The 6,080-nt window shown below is 52.9% G+C and overlaps 1 pseudogene; it reads right to left on the bottom strand.

Annotated features, from left to right (window-relative positions):
- Positions 1-1,182: 1,182 nt before the first annotated feature.
- LOC133358977 (WAS/WASL-interacting protein family member 1-like) lies at positions 1,183-5,152 on the bottom strand (annotated as a pseudogene).
- Positions 5,153-6,080: the final 928 nt, after the last annotated feature.

The following is a 6,080-nucleotide window of genomic DNA, read 5'->3' as shown; positions in this document are numbered from 1 at the left end:
ATCTTCTCCCCGTGGATTTTCACCTGGTCCTCCGGTTTTTCCCTCCAACATTTAGAATCAACGTGCGCGTATTTTGCTGCTAGAAATTCCCACACGATGCACTATTTGTGATGCCTCGCTTGTGAAAAAGAGCTGTACAGCTCAGTGGTGCCTCACCTGGCAAAAACAAATCGGTTGAGTTGCTTCGTTCACGCAATAATTATCAAAGGGGCACGACGATCGAGAGGGCGCACGGAATGCGTGAGAAACGGGTGCCAAAAAAAGACACAGTGCGGCCACGTGGCATTTAAAAGTGGAGGTGCAAACCGGGGGGGGAGGCCTCCATCCCAACCCCTTTGCCACCTGATGAAAAAAAAACTCGCCAACGTTACGTAACAAAGCCACCGGGGAGCGGGGGGGGCGTTACTCTCACAAGCCGCTGCTGTGTGTTTCGTTCCGGCGGCTGGACAAGCGTGCGGATTTTGCGTACGGCGGGGTTCACAAAGTTTTCACAATTCGTCACGCTCTGGGCAATGCGGAGAAGAATGCCAAAATTTCAGTTCTGCAAGCTAACAGTTTTGCAAAAAAAACACACGACCGCGCCATGGCGTCGGGAGCGGGTTGGGGGAGGGGGGGGTAGAATAACTAGCAACGAAAACACACATTGTCACGACACCCTCGAAAAAAACCTTTACGTGCCAAGGGATAAAAAGGTGAACAATTAAAAAATATTTTAAATCCTGCGTTTGTTCAGCCACATATAACAGACAAAGATCAAATCCCACAGAGCCTGAACAGACTATTGGGGCAAGTGCTGTTAGCGAGCACCTATGAAGGACAAAAACAGCACACGATGGGGTGGGGGCAAGCACCACGCCCGCCCCTTTGTCTCCCCAGTGGCGATGTTTACACCGCATCATTTACTCATTTGAGGCCGAGTCCATCTAGGGGAGGCCCAGGACCGATTCAGATAATCGTCACTGGTGTTGGTGGCCGTGAGCAGGAATACAACTCGGGCCGCCGGTTTGTAGCTCAGCACGTAACCGCTACACCACCACTCCCCGGCGTGGCTCGGTTGCACAGCAGAAAAAAATATGAAAATTCTCCTTACACAGATACACAAATACACACCACACACACACCGATCGCTCTGTAAATGAACAAACGGCCACGACGCTTGCAAACCCCCCTGGCCGGGCCCCCTCACCTGCTCGAGTAGTGGGGGGGTGGCGCGGGGGGGCCCCCCTTTCCGTACGAGTGGGCCGACGGCGTCAAAGGCTCCCGGTACGGTGGGGAGCGTCCCTCCTCATCGATGTCCTGTGCGGGGGCGGCGGTCTGTCCCTGCCTTGCATGGGGGGCGGCTGGCTGCTCTGACGCAGCTGCTGCTGCTGGCTGGTGTTGTTGTTGTTGCTGCTACCGCCGCGCTGCCGCTGCCGTACTGCCCTCCCGCGCCCCGTACGACGAGTGGAGCGACGAGGCGGGCCTGGGCGTCGCCGGGGACGCCGGGTAGGAGGGACGACGGGCGCCGGGGGACGCGGCCTTGGTGCCGTGCGCGGCGGCGGCGGTGGCGCCACGTGGTGCGGCTTGCTCTGGCCCGCGCCGCTACGGTAACCGGCGGGGTTGCCGGCGCCGTACGCCTGGTGGGCCGACGACAGCACCGACGGTTCGGGCGCAGGGCCGTTGAGGTTGGTGGCGACGCTGCTACTGTACAGCGAGGAGCGGGGGCGGCTAGGAGGGCTCGGCATTCGACTGCTGCTGGTGCCGCTGCTGCTGCTGCTGCCAGCGCTGGAGAACGGCCGTGGCGTCAGGGAGATGCCGGCGGGACGGCCGCCCGGCGGCGGGTGCATCGCTCCTCGGCTCCCACCGCTGCTGCTGATGCTGCCGGAATCTTTTGTAACGGACAAGGGCGGAGGCGAAAGTTCGTAATACAGTAGGAACCCCTCTTAACGACGGTAATTTGTGCCACGAAAACCGGTCGTTAAGTGATTTGGTCGTTAAGAGAGTACAGGAAAGACACGTTAAAGGATTCATTCGTTCTGAAAGTTACCATTTTTCATCCAAAAAACGTACTTTATAATATTTATACAATGGATATTAATACATAAATATAGCAACAACATTATAACACACTATTTTAAGAAACATGGTTAATCAATGGATAAATTAATATTTACAGGGGAATGGCCGATAAGCGAACACATTGGGCTCTATGAAGGCCCGTCGTTAAGCGATTAGTCATTAACAGGGGTGGGCGTTAACAGGAGTTCCACTGTAATATGAATACGATAAACTATCCCCATTTGCCATTCGCGCCGTTCTCATAGCACAAGGCTATCTGGCACGAAGGCACGGTGTTTCAAAGACGTTAGGCTTGCAGTAGTTTCGCAGTCGTGGGGGCGATGTTGCTACGCATAACCTCATTTGGAGAAAGATGCTGGCACACAATGGCCTACTCTTTTCAAGTGATGACCCCCCCAGCGACACGCGCAAACACGGACACACAAACACACTCGCAGCCCTCCGGTGCATAACCACGCTCCTGCTTACCTCCATTGTCCCGTGCCGTGGTAGGACGCAGTTGAGGGACGCCACCGGCAAATAGCCCGCCAACACCACCGCCGCCACCACCACCACCGCCACCGCCCCCCTCCCTTGGGTTCTGCGATGTTGAAACCACCGTGTTCAGGGACAAGTCAGCACAGACTGCCAGTGCAGCAGCGGAATTTCAACAGGATTGCGAACAAGTCAAACTGGCTTCTCTGTGCCAACTGGAGATGCGTGTACGAGCGTGCAAGCGTGAAATTTATCGCCCTTTTTATTAATCCACTGGCGGACGAAGGCCTCCCCTCGCCCACCGGTCGTAATGGGGTTGTTTGCCCATCCTTCACCGCGCTGATTAGTGCGGCGTTGGTGAACTCGGGTGGGGGCGGTTGTGCACCCACGACCGGTTGAGATATCGCTCGCCACCGATGTTAGCCGTGGCTGCGAAAGAACCTCAAGGTTGATGATCGGCCAGTGTGCTAGAAAAACCAGCATCCCGAGTTCGATTCCCAGCTGCTGCTAACATAGTATATCTAAAACCGGTGTTGGGCCTCCACTAGGTTGACTCATCCTTAAAATTGAAAACCTCATGCTGCGTGTAAATATCAGCACTGGGGAGATAAAGGTTGTGGTGTTGGCCAACCTCTCGCTCGTGCTTGGATCCGGCCTTCATAGGTGCTCCCTCAAAGTAACTGTCTCTGCAGTCTGCTAAGGCTATACGGGGGATCTTTGTCTACGTACAGGCCTGTAAGCTCGTGTTGTGTACGAGTACGCGTGCTTGTACAAGCATGCGTGTGCACGTGCGGTCGTGGCAAGTGAGGGTGTTTCGGCAAAATCACCGCGCCGCTCAAAAATCCTCGCCGCATGGTCTCAACATGTCGTGACACGGAGAAGAAAACACACACCGCCCAGGAGGAGCACGCGTCCCCCTCCCTCAAGCCATTTCCTATCCCTCCCCGCAATCCATCCCTCCCTCCCACACTCTCTCCCTGTTCCTGTCTCCATCCCCCCAAAGGCTCGCCTCATCTCTCCCTAGCTCCCTCTTCCTCCATCCCTCACTCCCTTCACCTCTTTCTCTCTTCCATTCCTCCGGCCATCTCTCCATCCCAGCCAGCCACCCACCTTCCCATCCCGCCCTGTCAACCCCCCCCGAGCGCTGACTCACTGTCTATGAGGGGTGCGCTGCGGTCGTTTGTCACGATCTTCTTCAGACGCGCCCCACTTTGAATGTCGGAGAGCAGCGCTCCCCTGCCCCTCTGCTCCGTGCGCGGTAGCCTGGGAGGCTCAGTGTTGGCCTGGAGACAGATGAGCAAGCAAGCATGCTGATTGCTGGGGCTGTGTTCTTTATATACATGGAAGACACAAACTGATATTTAGTAGATATATAATAAAAAACAAAAACCTCACCACATTCGTCAATAACTCTGTTACGACGTTAAAAAGCTAAAGTATATTACAGGTGATGTTTTTGTCAATGGCCTTTCCTCACAGCGCATATAGGCCATAGATGGAGTGTCTATCTTATGCTGTAGACAACACACCTAGGCTGCATCCGAATTAGTTTCGGATACAGAAGACTTTGTGAGATTCTAGTTGTTTTTTTACGGCAATTTCAGAAACCTTCGAGTTGGATTTTACGGTGTTAACGTCGCCGCGTGATATCCCCTCCTTCCACCCCACTCCCCCCCACCATTAAAATGCCAATTCAGCCACTGCCCCACACTGCATGTAACCGAGCGCTATCCAGGCGCAAAAACCCTGCTGAGCTTCCGAGATCCGGTGCAATCAAGAAATCAGGTGCATTCTGGGTGGTTTGTGGTCATGCTTGTAACAAAATTAACTTGATCACGCACCTTAGGACGGTCTGCATAATAAAAAAAACCTGGAGGCCCCCAGCTAAAGTACAACACGTACGAAGTGCTGGGAATTTTGAGTCAAATCAGCAATAGCCACACGAGATGACGTTGCACGGTGTTGCGACGATGGCTTCAGGAAGGGAGGGCGGAGGAGGAGCAAGCATGGAATGTAAGTAGAACGTTTTTATGCACCATACATAGCCCCACTGTACTAAATGTGACATCACGTTAGCCAAAAAGGCAAATAGCTCTGACTGCTGGTTTTTTACCGATGTTCTGGGAAAAAAAAATTTGGTCAATTTTAGGCCATTAGCCGACGCAACTTTACGCAAAGAAACTGTATTCACAATGGATCACGTTCACCAGGATTATCGTGAGCCTCGCAAAGCGACGAGACAGGCAGACGGGCACAAAGACAGAAGCACAGAGACAGGACAGAACTGACAGACGGACAGACAGGGGACAGACGGACAGACAGAGATATGGACAGACGATGCACAGACGAAGAAGAACGGGGAAGAGATGGAAACAGAGCGACAGACAGACAGCCAGACAGACAGAGCCAATGAATTCACGCCCGTCAACACCTTTGCTAGAACGCTTTAAAACAAAGCACCCTGGTACGGTGAAAACAGTTGTTGTTGTTTTCCCCGAGTCATAATCCTTGACGTTTTCATTATTTATTTCTGGCTGCAAACTTCCAGAGGCACGCGAAGACACCCGTTTGGCGGGCTTACCTGCGAGAAGGTGGGGGGCGGGGGAGCCGCGGGGGGTGGCGGGGTGGGGGAGGGACTGGCAATTGTCCGCTTACGACTTCTAAAACGCAAATCACCAAGAGCCGTTGGGGGGGGGTGGTGGTATTACGGATGCGTCTCTCTCGCCTGCCGATGCCGCTCGCGGATCGTCGGCCCCACACCTCCCCGCCCCAACCTGCGAATGGCAGCGAAAGCAGGGGGGGGGGCACCTCTGTTTAGCTGGGGGGTAGGGGGGCAGGTGAGTGCGACCAGCCGAAACATCGATAAGTGATCCGTCTGCGCATTCAAATCACGTGGAAAGAGAAAATAATTAATTAAAATGATAGCATACGACTTTTCGATTGCAACACAAGCAATCATCATCAGGTACAAATGAAAGAGAAAACAAAACCTAGTTAACTTAGAAATGTAATGCAATACAACGCAGAGAGTCGATTAACATAACAGTCAACACCCACCTGGTTGATTATCTCCGTGTCTGTGTTTGTCTCGCTCTTAAATTTAGCAATCTTTGGAAGAACATAATCAACCAGGTAGGGTGTTGACTGTTATGTTAGCCGACTCTCTGCGACTCTCTCCGTATTACTTTATTTTTCTTCGTGACTTTACCGAAAGAACCAAAGAGTAATTCATGCAGTCACGAAAGCTCCAAATCAAGTGAGCATACATTGCTTTAGGAAAGCCGACGGATCTCTTCCCTTTCGAGGCTCGTCGCTGGACTGAACGAACAGAATCGACGAGAGACAGAGGGAAGAGATGAGACGGACAGAATGAAATGAGACAACGAAGGAGATCGCAGGACAAACAAGACTACCAGTGGGAACAAAACAGAGGTAACACAAACAAGCCCGATAATAAAACAGACGGTATAAAACGAGACAAGACAGACAGCACAGAAGAAACTGAACAGAGGGAAACAAAACTAACGAGGCATACAGCACTAACGAGA

Source organism: Lethenteron reissneri, chromosome 7 (genome assembly GCF_015708825.2).
Source record: "Lethenteron reissneri isolate LAM-NWPU_2019-01 chromosome 7, ASM1570882v1, whole genome shotgun sequence".
In the NCBI taxonomy this organism is placed as follows: domain Eukaryota; kingdom Metazoa; phylum Chordata; class Hyperoartia; order Petromyzontiformes; family Petromyzontidae; genus Lethenteron; species Lethenteron reissneri.
The sequence above is the reverse complement of the archived record's forward strand: the minus strand, read 5'-3'. Positions and strand labels throughout refer to the sequence as shown.